Source organism: Pelobates fuscus, chromosome 4, assembly GCF_036172605.1.
Source record: "Pelobates fuscus isolate aPelFus1 chromosome 4, aPelFus1.pri, whole genome shotgun sequence".
NCBI classification, from domain to species: Eukaryota; Metazoa; Chordata; class Amphibia; order Anura; family Pelobatidae; genus Pelobates; species Pelobates fuscus.
In genome coordinates, this window is record NC_086320.1 from 22,642,338 (window position 1) to 22,658,825 (window position 16,488).

The 16,488-nt window shown below is 44.9% G+C and overlaps 1 protein-coding gene across 1 annotated transcript in view; it reads right to left on the minus strand.

Annotated features, from left to right (window-relative positions):
* SLC45A4 (solute carrier family 45 member 4) overlaps positions 1 to 7,426 on the minus strand; it is a 117,463-nt gene extending 110,037 nt beyond the window's left edge. The window contains exon 1 of the mRNA XM_063451011.1: positions 7,195 to 7,426. The gene's annotated coding sequence lies outside the window, so the exon portion shown is untranslated. The remainder of the gene's footprint in view (positions 1 to 7,194) is intronic.
* Positions 7,427 to 16,488: the final 9,062 nt, after the last annotated feature.

The following is a 16,488-nucleotide window of genomic DNA, read 5'->3' on the forward strand; positions in this document are numbered from 1 at the left end:
TTCACCCAGTTAGGGCACTGTGCAGAATGAGCTCCGCAGGGCGGGGAAAGGTTTATAAAGCCTTCCCACACCCTGCAATTGGGGCTCAGGGTGCTCTGATTGGTTTAAGCTAACCAGAGTGCTCTGACAGGTAAATAAAGAGACTGACAGCTAAGTCTCTATATTTACCTGTCACAGCATTCTGATTGGTTGGCTTGGAATCCAACCAATCAGAATGCTCCAAGTCATTTCACACAGCGTGGGAAATTTCCCATGCTGTGTAATTTGACTCATAACACTGATTGGTTCCTTTCAAACAATCAGAGGGTTATGATTTAGATTACACAGCATGTGAACATGCTGTGACAGGTAAGTATAGAGACTTATCTGTCAGTCTCATTGTTTAGTAGACATGCCCCTACTCAATTTATAGCAAGTAGGGGCATTTGTGAGATTTTATTCTCCTTTATGCTAATATGGGCGTCATACTGACCACCACAGAGTGAGGGAGGATATGGGGAGGCTAAGCAAGTGGCGGGGAGCACTGCTCCCTGACGCTTCTATTTTTACATTTTAAATGGAGGGAGCTGTGCGCCGGTAGCTCCCTCCTTATAATAAAAGGAACGAAAGAACAAACGAACACTGATATTCAGTGTTTGTTCATCTGAAATTTATATTCATTCGTCTTTCTGACGAATAAATGAAGCGACGAAATTCCGTAGCGAATGCCCAAGTGTTTAACTGGGCATGTGCAGGAATTTGCCAGCGCTATCTAGTGTGGGCAGATGACGTGTCCCACAGGGAACTTCATCTACCCACCCAAAATTGCGGCGCTCAGGATGTAGGTATGGACAGAAAAAGATTAAAACATAGGTAATATGGGGGTCTTAGGGGCATTTTGGGGTGACTAGAGGGACAATTAGATGTAGTGGAGTCGGGAGGGTCCATGACAGTGCTGCTTTAAGAGGCATCAAATGAACCTACAGCAAAAAATAAAACCCTTTGCACTTTGAATTCATGCAACATAAGCATCACAAGAGCCGTTAGTCACTCCGTGACCTTGTCCCCCCAGATGTTTCCAACCCAAAGTTCCCATGATGCTAAGCCAGCTGGGATGCCAAGAATTTCCACCACAGCACTAAGTATGTAGCATTAGCTCAAAGCCAACAGGAGAGGTAAATATATTCCCGAGTATACCTATACATGTATTTACACAAGAGGGTACTAGTATTCACACAAGGCAACATTCTGCAATTACAATCTGATTTGGTATAAAGGAATAGAGACATTTTGATTAAAAAGTATAATATCAATGCTGGGGTACCCCACATTTTATATTTTGGCAAGAATGTGGGTACTACGGCAGGAGTGAGGAAGGCATTGACAATGGGCATGCCCACTCACTTCCTTGGGACCCAGTTATAAACAGAAGTTGCCCGCTCAAACAGCGTGCGGGAATAAAGGACAATATTAATAACAGTGTCACAGGGTCTCCAGAACACAGACACACTTGAAATGTTCAGTCCTTGTGTCAAAAGAAGAAAAAAAAAAAAAAAAAAGAATTTAAAAAAAAGAAAGAAAAGGGGAAGAGGGTCAGCAGAAAAAGCCCAAGGGCTATGTTGAAAAACGAGGGTTTTGTGACCCAGCAATCACATGTATGTTTGGGTTCCCTCTTCCCCCTAGCATTCACTATTTTGTAATCTCCTGATGTGAATTTCCCACAGCTCCCTATTACTATCAGATGGCCCTGGGACCCACAGCAATTTCAGTTAGTCCCATTCCACAGACCGATCTAATCAACATGGAGTGAGGGAAGTAGAACAGAAGCTTCTTCATTCGAAGTGTAACGGTAATGTTACACCTCTGGAAAGTTTACCATCTTCAGGTCGAATCAGGATCATTATTGATTCAAGAATAAAATGGCCATGCAGCATCTTGTATGAATAAACTTGGACCTCAGCCAGCGGGGACCTGCTCATCATGTAAACAAGGGAAATCCAATGAGCAGCTGAATTCAAAATCTGCAGCAAAACATTGAAGGATACTCCCACAATGCCTCACACATCCCTGTACAGCATCGGCACTGCAGCGCAAACACAGATCTGTTAACGATGCTGCTGTGAGTTGTTTAGCATAAGGGAGCTGACTCCAGCAGCAATGTAAACCAGAATCCATTTTTATTATCCACTAAATAACAACAAACCATGCAGTCCTCTTGGAATAACTAAGCGCCACGTATATTCGCATCAGTACTTTCATTAACAACTGGTATAGTTACTACGAGTGAATAGATTTCCCTAGGCATTACAACAAGAAGACCACCACAATGCTATGTAGAATTTGCATATTAGGAAATAAACTGCAATATGATTAACACTTTCAATGCCATAGTGCCCAGTACAGCATTGCCTGGCACTCAGCTTTCCTAATCTGCCATCCGTTCTTCATGACCATATTGCACCAACAATCATATGTGGCATGATGAGAAACGTCCGTGGTCAGGTGTGAAGGTCAGCAGAATAATATTTTTGTCCAGCACCACGTGGTATACACATAATACAAGGGATACTGCTGCTGTTTGGCAACTGTGGCAATGCCCTTCTAGCCAAGCATGGAGGGTCTGTCAATAAGGCAGGTACATGTGTAGCTTTATTGTCATGGCAAGATGGGCACCTTCCAAATAACCCCACAAGACACACATCATTCCACTCATTCATTCATTCCCCTTTCTTGGAGAAAAGAGGGTGACTTTATTGCACGTATGGTGTATATAAAGCTACGCATGTGATCTGGTGGGGCAGATAGCATTATTGCCCAACACAAGGTAAATAGTGTAATAAAAGTAAAGCAGGATACAGACTGCTGTACAGCTAGACAATACAATGGGCGATGTACCTTTCAGAATGGGGCATACATATTGTAATGTTGTAAAGAATATAAATAATTGCAATAAATGGGGAGTTCGGTAGTTTCTATTATTGTCCAGGTCTGTGGGGTACAGAAGAGAAAGGTGCCTTTACTAGCCAATGATGTGGGAAGGTAAACAAAGCAATAAATAGTGAAATATCTCTATTGTCCACTGCTATTTGGTAGATACCGTACATAAAGTATTATATGTGTGTGTGAAGTACCTGGTTGGACAGGAAATAGGGAGATCCCCTTACTAGTCATCATCACAGGGTACAATATATCAAATGGCACCTGTCTGCTGGTGGGCATATAATATACAAAGTCAATTATGGGGGTTATTGCGCTGGCCCAGAGATGCCCTTACTGCCCAGTACTGTATCAGTATATAATAAAATAATGTAATGCATGGAGAGACGATGCTCTCACTGCCCAGTACTGTGGGATATCAGTATATAATATAATGTAATACATGGAGAGACGATGCTCTCACTGCCCAGTACTGTGGTGTATCAGTATATAATAATATAATGCATGGAGAGACGATGCCCTCACTGCCCAGTACTGTGGGATATCAGTATATAATATAATGTAATACATGGAGAGACGATGCTCTCACTGCCCAGTACTGTGGTGTATCAGTATATAATAATATAATGCATGGAGAGACGATGCTCTCACTGCCCAGTAATGTGGGATATCAGTATATAATAATATAATGTAATGCATGGAGAGACGATGCTCTCACTGCCCAGTACTGTATCAGTATATAATAATATAATGTAATGCATGGAGAGACGATGCTCTCACTGCCCAGTACTGTGGTGTATCAGTATATAATAAAATATAATGTAATGCATGGAGAGAGGATGCTCTCACTGCCCAGTACTGTATCAGTATATAATAATATAATGTAATGCATGGAGAGACGATGCTCTCACTGCCCAGTAATGTGGGATATCGGTATATAATAATATAATGTAATGCATGGAGAGACGATGCCCTCACTGCCCAGTACTGTGGTGTATCAGTATATAATAATATAATATAATGTAATGCATGGAGAGAGGATGCTCTCACTGCCCAGTACTGTATCAGTATATAATAATATAATGTAATGCATGGAGAGACGATGCTCTCACTGCCCAGTAATGTGGTGTATCAGTATATAATAATATAATGTAATGCATGGAGAGACGATGCTCTCACTGCCCAGTAATGTGGGATATCGGTATATAATAATATAATGTAATGCATGGAGAGACGATGCTCTCACTGCCCAGTACTGTATCAGTATATAATAATATAATGTAATGCATGGAGAGACGATGCTCTCACTGCCCAGTAATGTGGGATATCGGTATATAATAATATAATGTAATGCATGGAGAGACGATGCCCTCACTGCCCAGTACTGTGGTGTATCAGTATATAATAATATAATATAATGTAATGCATGGAGAGAGGATGCTCTCACTGCCCAGTACTGTATCAGTATATAATAATATAATGTAATGCATGGAGAGACGATGCTCTCACTGCCCAGTAATGTGGTGTATCAGTATATAATAATATAATGTAATGCATGGAGAGACGATGCTCTCACTGCCCAGTAATGTGGGATATCGGTATATAATAATATAATGTAATGCATGGAGAGACGATGCTCTCACTGACCAGTACTGTATCAGTATATAATAATATAATATAATGTAATGCATGGAGAGACGATGCTCTCACTGCCCAGTGGGATATCAGTATATAATAATATAATATAATGCATGGCGAGACGATGCTACACTGCCCGGTACTGTGGTGTATCAGTATATAATAATATAATATAATGTAATGCATGGAGAGACGATGCTCTCACTGCCCAGTACTGTGGGATATCAGTATATAATAATATAACGTAATGCATGGAGAGACGATGCTCTCACTGCCCAGTACTGTGGGATATCAGTATATAATAATATAACGTAATGCATGGCGAGACGATGCTACACTGCCCGGTACTGTGGTGTATCAGTATATAATAATATAATATAATGTAATGCATGGAGAGACGATGCTCTCACTGCCCAGTACTGTGGGATATCAGTATATAATAATATAACATAATGCATGGAGAGACGATGCTCTCACTGCCCAGTACTGTGGGATATCAGTATATAATAATATAACGTAATGCATGGAGAGACGATGCTCTCACTGCCCAGTACTGTGGGATATCAGTATATAATAATATAATGTAATGCATGGAGAGACGATGCCCTCACTGCCCAGTACTGTGGTGTATCAGTATATAATAATATAATGTAATGCACGGAGAGTCGATACCCTCAATGCCCAGTAGTGTGGTGTATCAGTTTACACTAATATAATGTAATGCATGGAGAGGTGATACCCTCACTGCCAGGTACATAATATAATGTAATGAATGGAGAGACGATACCCTTACTGCGGTGTATCAGTATATAATAATATAATGTAATGCACCTGTCTGTGGGAGTTAAGAAGATGCCCTTACAGCTCAGCATTATGCGATATATAGTGAGAAATCAAAACAGGGGATGATTCATCCAACCAGGATATGCCCTCAGAGCTCTGCATTATAAAATAATATATATTATATATAGCAACTGACGAGTATATTGCACCTGCCTGTCAATGTCCTCTGGGGTATATAATAGTGCTCCTAATATAAACTGTAGATGGGGGATATTACACCTGTCACTATGTTTTGGGGTGCATACTATAATAACCATGCACCTGTAGGTCTGTCTGGGTGTTGGGATATATCACATATAAAGCAGTAGATAGCCCTGTATGTCACTGTGTTTTGGGGTAAATAACAATTAGATGGTGAATATAGCACATGTAAGTTACCATGTATAAAAAAAATAATAAAATAATAATAATAACAACAGCAATATAAAGCAGTAGATGGGGGATGTTGCACCTGTCTCAAAGTAGGTTTTAAGGTGCATATTATAATACAACTAATTATTATAATAATAATAGTAATAATAGTATGTCAATATGTATAGCGATATTATAAAGCAGTAGATGTAGGATATATCACCTGTTTCGGTTTTGGGCTACTTGGTTGGGGGAGGGGAGATTCATTTTAAGGAAAATGTATATTTGGGGGTACCCTGTCTCCTCTCCTACCTGGGAGCCAATATATATATATATATATATATATATATATATATATATATATATATATATATATATATATATAATATAAACCATTAGATGGGGATATAGCACATGTCTCTGTTTGGGGGTGGGGAGACGTATTTGGGGGGCACCCTGACTCCTACCTGTGATATATTTGGAGGTAATGGGGTATATATGTGTGGGTTGATGAGGTATGTATGAGCCCTCCTCTCCTACCTATGGTGTATTGGGGGGGGGGGGGGGGGTGAATGTGATATATTTGGGGGAGGGGTGATGAGGTATATTATAGGGGGTATGTGTGTGGGGGTACCCAGCCCCCCTATTCTACTTGGGGTGTATCAAATATATAATGAGGTATATTTGGGGGGAGGGGGGTGATGGGATATATAGGAGCCCTCCTCTCCTACCTGGGGTGTATCAGTATATAGTGAGGTTATTTTGGGGGATGGTGGGTGATGGGGTATATTGTTTAGGGGTACCCAGCCCTCTTCTCCTACCTGGGGTGTATCAGTATACATGAGGTATATTTGGTGGGTGATGATGGTATGTATGAGCCCTCCTCTCCTACCTGTGGTGTATCAGTAGATAGTGAGGTGTGTTTTGGGGGATGGTGGGTAATGGGGTATATATGTGTGGATTGATGAGGTATGTATGAGCCCTCCTCTTCTACCTATGGTGTATTAGGGGGGTTAATGTGATATATTTAGGGGGAGGGGGTATATATGAGGTATATTCTGGGGGTATATTCTGGGGTATATATGAGGTATATTTGGGGTATATATATATGAGGTATATTCTGGGGGGATGGGGTATATATGAGGTATATTCTGGGGGTATATATGAGGTATATTCTGGGGGTATATATGAGGTATATTCTGGGGGTATATATGAGGTATATTCTGGGGGTATATATGAGGTATATTCTGGGGGTATATATGAGGTATATTCTGGGGGTATATATGAGGTATATTCTGGGGGTATATATGAGGTATATTCTGGGGGTATATATGAGGTATATTCTGGGGGTATATATGAGGTATATTCTGGGGGTATATATGAGGTATATTCTGGAGGTATATATGAGGTATATTCTGGAGGTATATATGAGCCCTCCTCTCCTACCTGGGGGGTCCCGTGCCTGGAAATGCCTGGTTTCGGGCTGTCCTCCGAGCAGGGAGCTGGGCTGGCTGCGCTCGGTCCGTGCTGTCGCTCCGGGGGTGCTCGTTATATAGAGGCCGGTCCGGGGGCTGTCGTTCTACAGAGGCCGGGCTGAGGTAACGCTCCCCCTCTCCTCGGTGACAAGTGAAGCGCAGTGAGGGCGGGGCTACGAACGCCACGCCCCCTCACACACCGCGCGGCTTCCGCTGACGCCGTCATGAATATTCAGCAAGAAATGGGGCGGGATTAACACTGGAGACGTGAGCGTCTACCTGAGTCGGAGGGCGTGGCTAACGATGACGGGCTCGTTGATTGGCTTCCACTTAGAAGTACCTGTTATGGGGAGGTGCCGACTCTAAGATGGCTGCAAGTTGGCTGCCATGGAGACGTACCTGTTAAAGGGGAGGGGCCGATATTGACCTGCAAGCTGATAGGCTGCCGAGGAGTACCTGTTACTGGGCGGCGCTAGAGAGCTGTTACTGAGATGTTAGCCCCCAGCCATGTTAATAATACAGTGTGACCCCCCCATGTTAATAATACAGTGTGACCCCCCCAGCCATATTAATAATACAGTGTGACCCCCCCCAGCCATGTTAATAATACAGTGTGACCCCAGCCATGTTAATAATACAGTGTGACCCCCCTAGCCATGTTAATAATACAGTGTGACCCCCCAGCCATATTAATAATACAGTGTGACCCCATGTTAATAATACAGTGTGACCCCCCCAGCCATGTTAATAATACAGTGTGACCCCCCAGCCATATTAATAATACAGTGTGACCCCCCCAGCCATGTTAATAATACAGTGTGACCCCCCAGCCATATTAATAATACAGTGTGACCCCCCCAGCCATGTTAATAATACAGTGTGACCCCCCAGCCATGTTAATAATACAGTGTGACCCCCCAGCCATGTTAATAATACAGTGTGAACCCCCCAGCCATGTTAATAATACAGTGTGACCCTCCAGCCATATTAATAATACAGTGTGACCCCTCCAGCCATATTAATAATACAGTGTGACCCCCCAGCCATATTAATAATACAGTGTGACCCCCCAGCCATGTTAATAATACAGTGTGACCCCCCAGCCATGTTAATAATACAGTGTGACCCCCTGCCATGTTACTAATACAGTGTGACCCCCCCCCCAGCCATGTTAATAATACAGTGTGACCCCCAGCCATGTTAATAATACAGTGTGACCCCCCAGCCATATTAATAATACAGTGTGACCCCCCAGCCATATTAATAATACAGTGTGACCCCCCAGCCATGTTAATAATACAGTGTGACCCCCATGTTAATAATACAGTGTGACCCCCATGTTAATAATACAGTGTGACCCCCCAGCCATGTTAATAATACAATGTGACGCCCATGTTAATAATACAGTGTGACCCTCTAGCCATGTTAATAATACAATGTGACCCCCTATGTTAATAATACACACAGTGTGACCCCCATTTAATAATACAATGTGACCCCCTATGTTAATAATACACACAGTGCGACCCCCATGTTAATAATACAATATGACCCCCCAGTCATGTTAATAATACAACGTGACCCCCCCAGCCATGTTAAGAATACAATATGACCCCCCAGTCATGTTAATAATACAACGTGACCCCCCAGCCATGTTAATAATACAGTGTGACCCCCCCCCCGTCATGTTAATAATACAATGTGACCCCCCAGCCATGTTAATAATACAGTGTGACCCCCATGTTAATAATACACACAGTGTGACCCCCGTTAATAATACACACAGTGTGACCCCATGTTAATAATACAGTGTGACCCCCATTAATAATATACAGTGTGACCCCATGTTAATAATACACACAGTGTGACCCCCATTAATAATACAGTGTGACCCCCCCGTTAATACACACAGTGTAAACCCCTATGTAAATAATACACCGTGTGACCCCCCATTAATAATACACACAGTGTGAACCCCTATGTTAATAATACACACAGTGTGACCCCCGTTAATAATACACACAATGTGAACCCCTATGTTAATAATACACACAGTGTGACCCCCCATGTAAATAATACAGTGGGACCCCCCTATGTTGATAATACACACAGTATGACCCCCCATGTTAATAATACACACATTGTGACCCTCCATGTTAATAATACAGTGTGACCCCCATGTTAATAATACACTGTGACCCCCCCAGCCATGTTAATAATACACTGTGACCCCCCAGCCATGTTAATAATACACTGTGATCCCCCCATGTTAATAATACACTGTGACCCCCATGTTAATAATACAGTGTGACCCCCCAGCCATGTTAATAATACAATGTGACCCCCCTATGTTAATAATACACACAGTGTGACCCCCATTTTAATAATACAGTGTGACCCCCATTAATAATATACACAGTTTGACCCCCATGTTAATAATACAGTGTGACCCCCCCATTAATAATACAGTGTGACCCCCCGTTAATACACAGTGTAAACCCCTATGTTAATAATACACAGTGTGACCCCCCATTAATAATACACACAGTGTGAACCCCTATGTTAATAATACACACAGTGTGACCCCCGTTAATAATACACACAGTGTGAACCCCTATGTTAATAATACACACAGTGTGACCCCCCATGTTAATAATACAGTGGGGCCTCCCTATGTTAATAATACACACAGTATGACCCCCCCATGTTAATAATACACACATTGTGACCCTCCATGTTAACAATACACAAAGTGTGACCCTCCCATGTTAATAATACAGTGTGACCCTCCCATGTTAATAATACAGTGTGACCCTCCCATGTTAATAATACAGTGTGACCCCCCCCCCCCCCATGTTAATGGTGTACATAGTGTGGTTCCAAGGCCCTGGAAGGTTAATGGTGCACACAGTGTGACCCCCTGGTCCCGCCATGTTAACGGTGCACTGTCAGGACAGGTAGCAGACCAACACGCAGAATTAAGTAAAACACAGAGGAAAAACTCCAAAATAGATAAACATATAACCATACCTTAGAATGGCCGAGGTCAGGAACACAGAGACACATAAACAAATAGACAAAGCCAAGACGTCAAGGATAACAGAATAATAAGAATAGGTCAGAAACAAGCCAAGATTTGAAAAAACAGAATAACACTATAAGAGCACGCTCTTAGATAACCAGACAAATGGAAACTACGACAGGGCACTGAAGAATAGGAAAAACATGATTAAATACCTATTGAGAGGCTGTAATAGGTAGGATCATGTCATCACATGTCGGAACATGCATGGCATAAACGTGATGACGCACACACGTCCTTATAGGGACCCACTGTCCCTTTAAATATTATAGGCGCTCACCTTTAATTTAATATTGCAAATCAACAACAAAACCCGATCCCCTTCTTGATAAGTGGGAGTCGAACTCCGTCTTTTATCAGCATTGAATTTTTGACGTGAGGAAGCCACCACAAGATTATCCTGAACCTGTTTCCATGTTTCTCTAAGTTTAGTGAGATTTTGATCAAGAGCATTTTTGACGTGAGGAAGCCACCACAAGATTATCCTGAACCTGTTTCCATGTTTCTCTAAGTTTAGTGACCCCCCCATGTTAATGGTGCACATAGTGTGGGAGAGATAGAGGTAGAGACAACAGAAGTATTAATGTAAAGTGGACTGTATCTGGAGGATGCATGTGTGGAATTATTCAAGCAAATTCAGCCAACGGAAGTAGATCAGACCAATCATCCATGTTATGGGAGATGAAACACCTAAGGTAAGTTTCTAAAGATCAATTTGCTCTTTCTGTGGCCCCATTAGTTTGGAAATAGTAAGATGAAGAAAATGACAAGTTAATTCCAAGTTTTGAATAGAACTGTTTCAAGAATCTGGAGACAAACTGAGTATCTCTATCAGACACTATTTCAGAAGGAAGACCATGTAATCTGTACACCTCTTTAATAATAGAGACATTGGCCAGTACAGCAGATGTGAGCACCTTAGAGAGAGGAATCAAGTGTACCATCTTGGAAAAACAGTCTACGACAGTGCGTATGGTAGTATGACCTTTCGAAGGAGGTAAATTGATTATTAAATCCATTGCCAGATGTGACCATGGTATCTCTGGTACAGGAAGAGATTGCAAAAGGCCACAAGGTAACCTACTAGTAGTTTTATAAACAGCACTAAGAACACAAGTCGTTAGTATAAGCATCAACATCCTGACTGAGAGAAGGCCACCAAAACTGTCTACTAATGGCGGATGTGGTTTTGAATAAACCTGTGTGATCTGCACCTTTAATATCATGAAAAAAGAGAAAGGATTTCACTTCTATCTGTAAGAGAAACATATAGTTTGCTAGGTGGTTTCTCCGGAAGAGCTTGGGCTTGTGTTGCCTGAATTCTCTCAATAGACAATGAGGTTAAAGAAAGTACAGTTATGGCTATGATACATTCAGGAGGGATAACATGAGAGATAATCAGGTATTCGTCAGTTTCATCTTCATATTGTCTAGAGTCTCTAGACAATGCATCGGCCTTCACATTACACGAACCAGGTCTATACGTGATCATATAGCTAAAACAAGAAAGGAACAAAGACCATCGGGCTTGTCTAGAAGATAGATGTTTGACCTCACTCATATAAGTCAGGTTCTTGTAGTCAGTTATCATCATGATGGCCACAGCAGATCCCTCTAATAAATGCCTCCACTCCTTTAGGGCCAGTATAATGGCCAATAGTTCACAATTAGGAATATCGTAATTTATCTCGACAGGAGACAATTTGTTAGAATCCGCAAGGATGTAGAGGTTTTTCTTGAGACTCCCTTTGAGAAAGAACAGCTCCTACACCTGTTTCAGAGGCATCTACTTCTAAGACAAAGGGTTTAAATGAATCAGGATGGACAAGAACAGGAGGAACAGCCAAAGGGAATGATGGCCTCTGGAGACCATGCATGTGTATTGGCACCCTTACGAGTAAAGCCGGTAATGGGGGCTATGACAGAAGAAAACCCCTTAATGAAACTATGATATTAATTAGCAGAGCAAATAAATCTTTGAATGGTTTTCAAACCTTTGGGAATAAGCCACTGTAATACCAATTCTAACTTAGAGGGATCCATTTCAAAACCTGAAGTGGCGATGGTGTAACCCAAGAAGTGAACTTTGATTGAACAGACACTTTTCAAGTTTGCAATAAAGCCATTTAAAAAAAAAAAAATAATTAAAGTACCAGTTTCACTTGAATGTGATCTATTTTCAAATCAGGAGAGTATATAAGGATGTCATCCAAATACACCAAGCCACAAGAATGTACATTCTGTCTCAGAACATCATTTATACAATTTTGGAAAACAGCTGGAGCACTGCACAGACTGAAAGGCATAACCAGATATTTATAATGTCCGCTCCTGGTGTTGAAAGCTGTTTTCCACTCATGACCCTCCTTTATTCTGTCCAGGTTATAGTCAATCCTGAGGTCAAGTTTTAGTAAACAATTTAGATCCTTTTAGCCTATCAAATAATTCGGATATAAGGGGTATAGGGTATACGTTTCTTATAATAATCTTGTTCAATCCCTTGAAAAAATACCCAAAAGGATATCTTACTAGAAGATAGCCAATAAGGGAAGGACCCAGTCCAATCTCAAAAGTAAGTGTAGTAACAAAAAAACAAAAACTTTATTGAAGTCTATTAAAAGCTGGAACCAGACGGGGGGCGGAGCTTAACCGCCGACGAAGATGGCCGCAGTCTGAGTGAGCTCCGAGGCGGCAAACGGCACATCAGCAGATAATAAGGGCACCGGAACCGAAACATTAGCCCTGGACCGACTCCCACAGCACTGACCCACACCAGGCAACAGCACAATGGGCGGAGGACGAAAATCGAAGACCGGAGCAGCCGTGGCTCCGATATTCAAAACAAGGTCAGAGAAGGAGACACCATGCTCCTACAGCCAGCAGGCCTCAGATTCAGACTCTGATACAAGCATAGCTAGCCACAAAAGGGAATCATCTCCCCTTACCAAAAAAGACTTAAAGGACCTGCTGACTGACATGAAGTCCTTAGTGGCAGAAGAACTCTCCAAACACCTAACCCCACTCAAAGAAGGACTGACTGACCTCTCTAAACGCACACATGCGCTTGAAAACAAAATGGATGAGGTTACCGCCACCACCTCCACTCACGAGGCCTCCCTCAAAGACTTACAAGAACAAATTACATACTTGGAAGAAACACAGGAAGATCTGAATAACAGGTCAAGGCGTAATAACATTCGCATACGGGGTCTGCCAGAATCCTCAGCACCAGAGGCACTAACCGCCATACTACATGAGGCCTTCAGCAGCTTGCTGCCTGACGCCCCGCCGTCAGACCTCCTCCTCGACAGAGCACATAGGGCCCTCCGCCCTCCATCCACAAACACCACGCAGCCTCGAGACATCATTATCCGATGCCACTACTTCCACATTAAAGAGGCGATTATGCGCGCAACAAGGGAGACCCCACTACAAATTGAAGGCCATACAGTACAACTGTACCAGGACCTGGCACCCACTACCCTCCGTAAACGCAGGGAACTAAGACCACTGACCCAAGCACTGCAAGCGCGGAGAATACGCTACTCCTGGGGTCACCCCTTCAAACTAGTGGTGAGACACGACAACCACACATACACACTCCACAGGCCATCTGAAGCCCGAGAATTCGCCGCACAACTAGGCCTCCGAGACCTCACCCAAGAACTAGCTGTAACTATACAGCAGCCTTCCACCCAACACCGCACATGGGAACCACAGCCCCCAAGAGATCGAGACAGGCGACAACGCCCGTCACAAGCCCACGCTTAAACACGACAAGCCCCGCTGCCGCACCCCGACACGTACAAAACCTCAGCAACAGACCGGCTCCACGGCGCAGCCTCAGGCCCTAGCAAGCGGTCACACCGCATGAAGCACCCAGCTTAAAGACCACAACGGGACCTGGACACAAACTTTATACAGCATCGAACAAACAGCAACCTCAAGCGCTTTTTCCGCCCTCGGCTCCGGGGAAATACTCGACAGCCTTGGGACCCGACCGAACTTCTCCACGCCTGCTCGGGCCCCTGGAACCCAGCACCAAGGACACATGGCAAACCCAAGCACGCGGCCCAACACCTCATGGCCGCTTATGACAGAGACCCCGCATAGCCGATGAATGCACAGATCGACGCCCCGCCACCTGCATGGCAGTGACAGAACTGTAAGAACTTTATTGACTCTGGAAAACCGTAAGAACACAATGGGGCCACTCATTTTGCCTACCACAGGGCTGGGGGGGAGATTGGGGGGGCTGCGGTTCGGGGCCCTGGCGGCCGGCCCCCTCCCCTCTCTGCGGAGCGGGGGGGCGGCGGGCAGCGATGGCGCCGGGCCCAGCGGGGAGAGTCTACACTTTGAATATTGCACATGAACTGTTTGATCGCTCCTGCTGAATGGCTTGCTAACACATGCACTGGGGACACTCTGTGGGGTTGGGGGGGGGGGCGACCCGGGGCCCTGGCGGCCTTCCCCCCACCCCCCCTCCGCCGGGGCGGGGGGGGCGGGGGGCCGTGACGGCCTCGGAGTCGGGAGGGTAGTGGCTCCTCAGCGACCACATGTAAACAGCCATCGCATTGGCGGCTCCCGTTGGGTGTGGCCGGGTGGGGGGGATGTGAAATGTTAAATGTTAAATGCCGGGGGCCCTGGCGGCCTTCCCCCCCCCCCCCCCTCCGAGGAGGCGGGGGGGGCGGCGGGCCGTGATGGTACCGGGATCGAAAGGGATGTGGCTCCTCTACGACCACAAACCAGCAATTTACTGCATCAACAACCCCCATTGACTGGGGCCGAGGGGGGAGAGAAGTTAAATGACTCGGGGCCCTGGCGGTCCCAGATTGGCCCGGGGACGGGGGGGGCGGCTGGCCGCGATGGTCCCGACGCCGGTGCAACTAGCGCACCCAGATAAATATGTCACTCTTATGCCGCCGTTAACACCCACGACAACACCCCGCCATAAGATTAGACCTAAGGGGACCCGGCCTCCGGGCCAATCTGGGACTCCCGAACCGAGGGCCCCCATAGCGATCCACTCCAACAGACCATCCACCGTGCCGGGGTGCGGCACAACACCATCACACACACCCATGTATATAGTTTCAGGACGACCCACGGGTTTGGCCTTCTCCTTTCGGCAGCGCATATACCCAAGTCCTCCTACAGGACCTCAAGCACCACCGAAGGGACACCAGACTAGAGACGCCCTGACTTACAACAGTTACCTCCCAAGTTACACTTACTCAGGTTCTATGTTAAACTGAAACTGCCCGCAAGATACTGCACACTGTTTGCCGCCCGCTCCCAGAAAGACGACCACTTCCCCCCCCACACGACTTGATAAGTGCCGACGGTCTCCGACCACTCAGGCCAGAGAGACCCCCGGCAACCAAGTCTACCCTCGCTGGCAATAAAAGTAAGCCCAGCACATTAACAACCCAACCCACCCTACACAAAACACCAAGTTTCTCTGCTGCCTCCTCGGTACCACCCAGACCCCGGTACCCCCCCCCCTAACGCCCCCCCGCACCCCCCACTGTAGCAAGAGTTTACCCTCTCCCAGGCCATGCCGCTAAAACTACACTGCACTTCCATCAACGCGAAGGGCCTAAACAGCCCCAAAAAACGACACTCCCTACTACGATGGGCCCACAGCCTAAAAGCAGACATCCTTATGATTCAAGAAACCCACTTCACCCATAACAAACACTTCCCACTCAAGAACAAACATTACAACCGCAGCTTCTTCGCCCACTCGCCAGATGCCAAATCCAAAGGGGTGGCCATCATACTCAAATCATCCTGCCCATTGACAGATATCCAAGCTTTCCCAGACAAACAAGGGAGATTTCTAACACTCACGGGCAAAATAGGCCCTACCACCTACTCCATCACATCACTATACGCCCCCACTACCCCGGACTCACTATTCTGGCGCACATTCTCGACCCACTTATCAGCACTTAACACAACATTCACCATTATAGGCGGCGACTGCAATGCCACTCACCACCCAGTCCTGGACCGTACCACCAAATCTCAGGAGGGCTCAAGACCGTCACAAAATGATGCCCTTTTCTCCCAATTCTTAAACACTCAAAACCTACTGGATATCTGGAGAGCCCAACACCCCTCAACCCTTGACTACACATTCTATTCCCACCCTCACAACACATACTCCCGCATCGACTA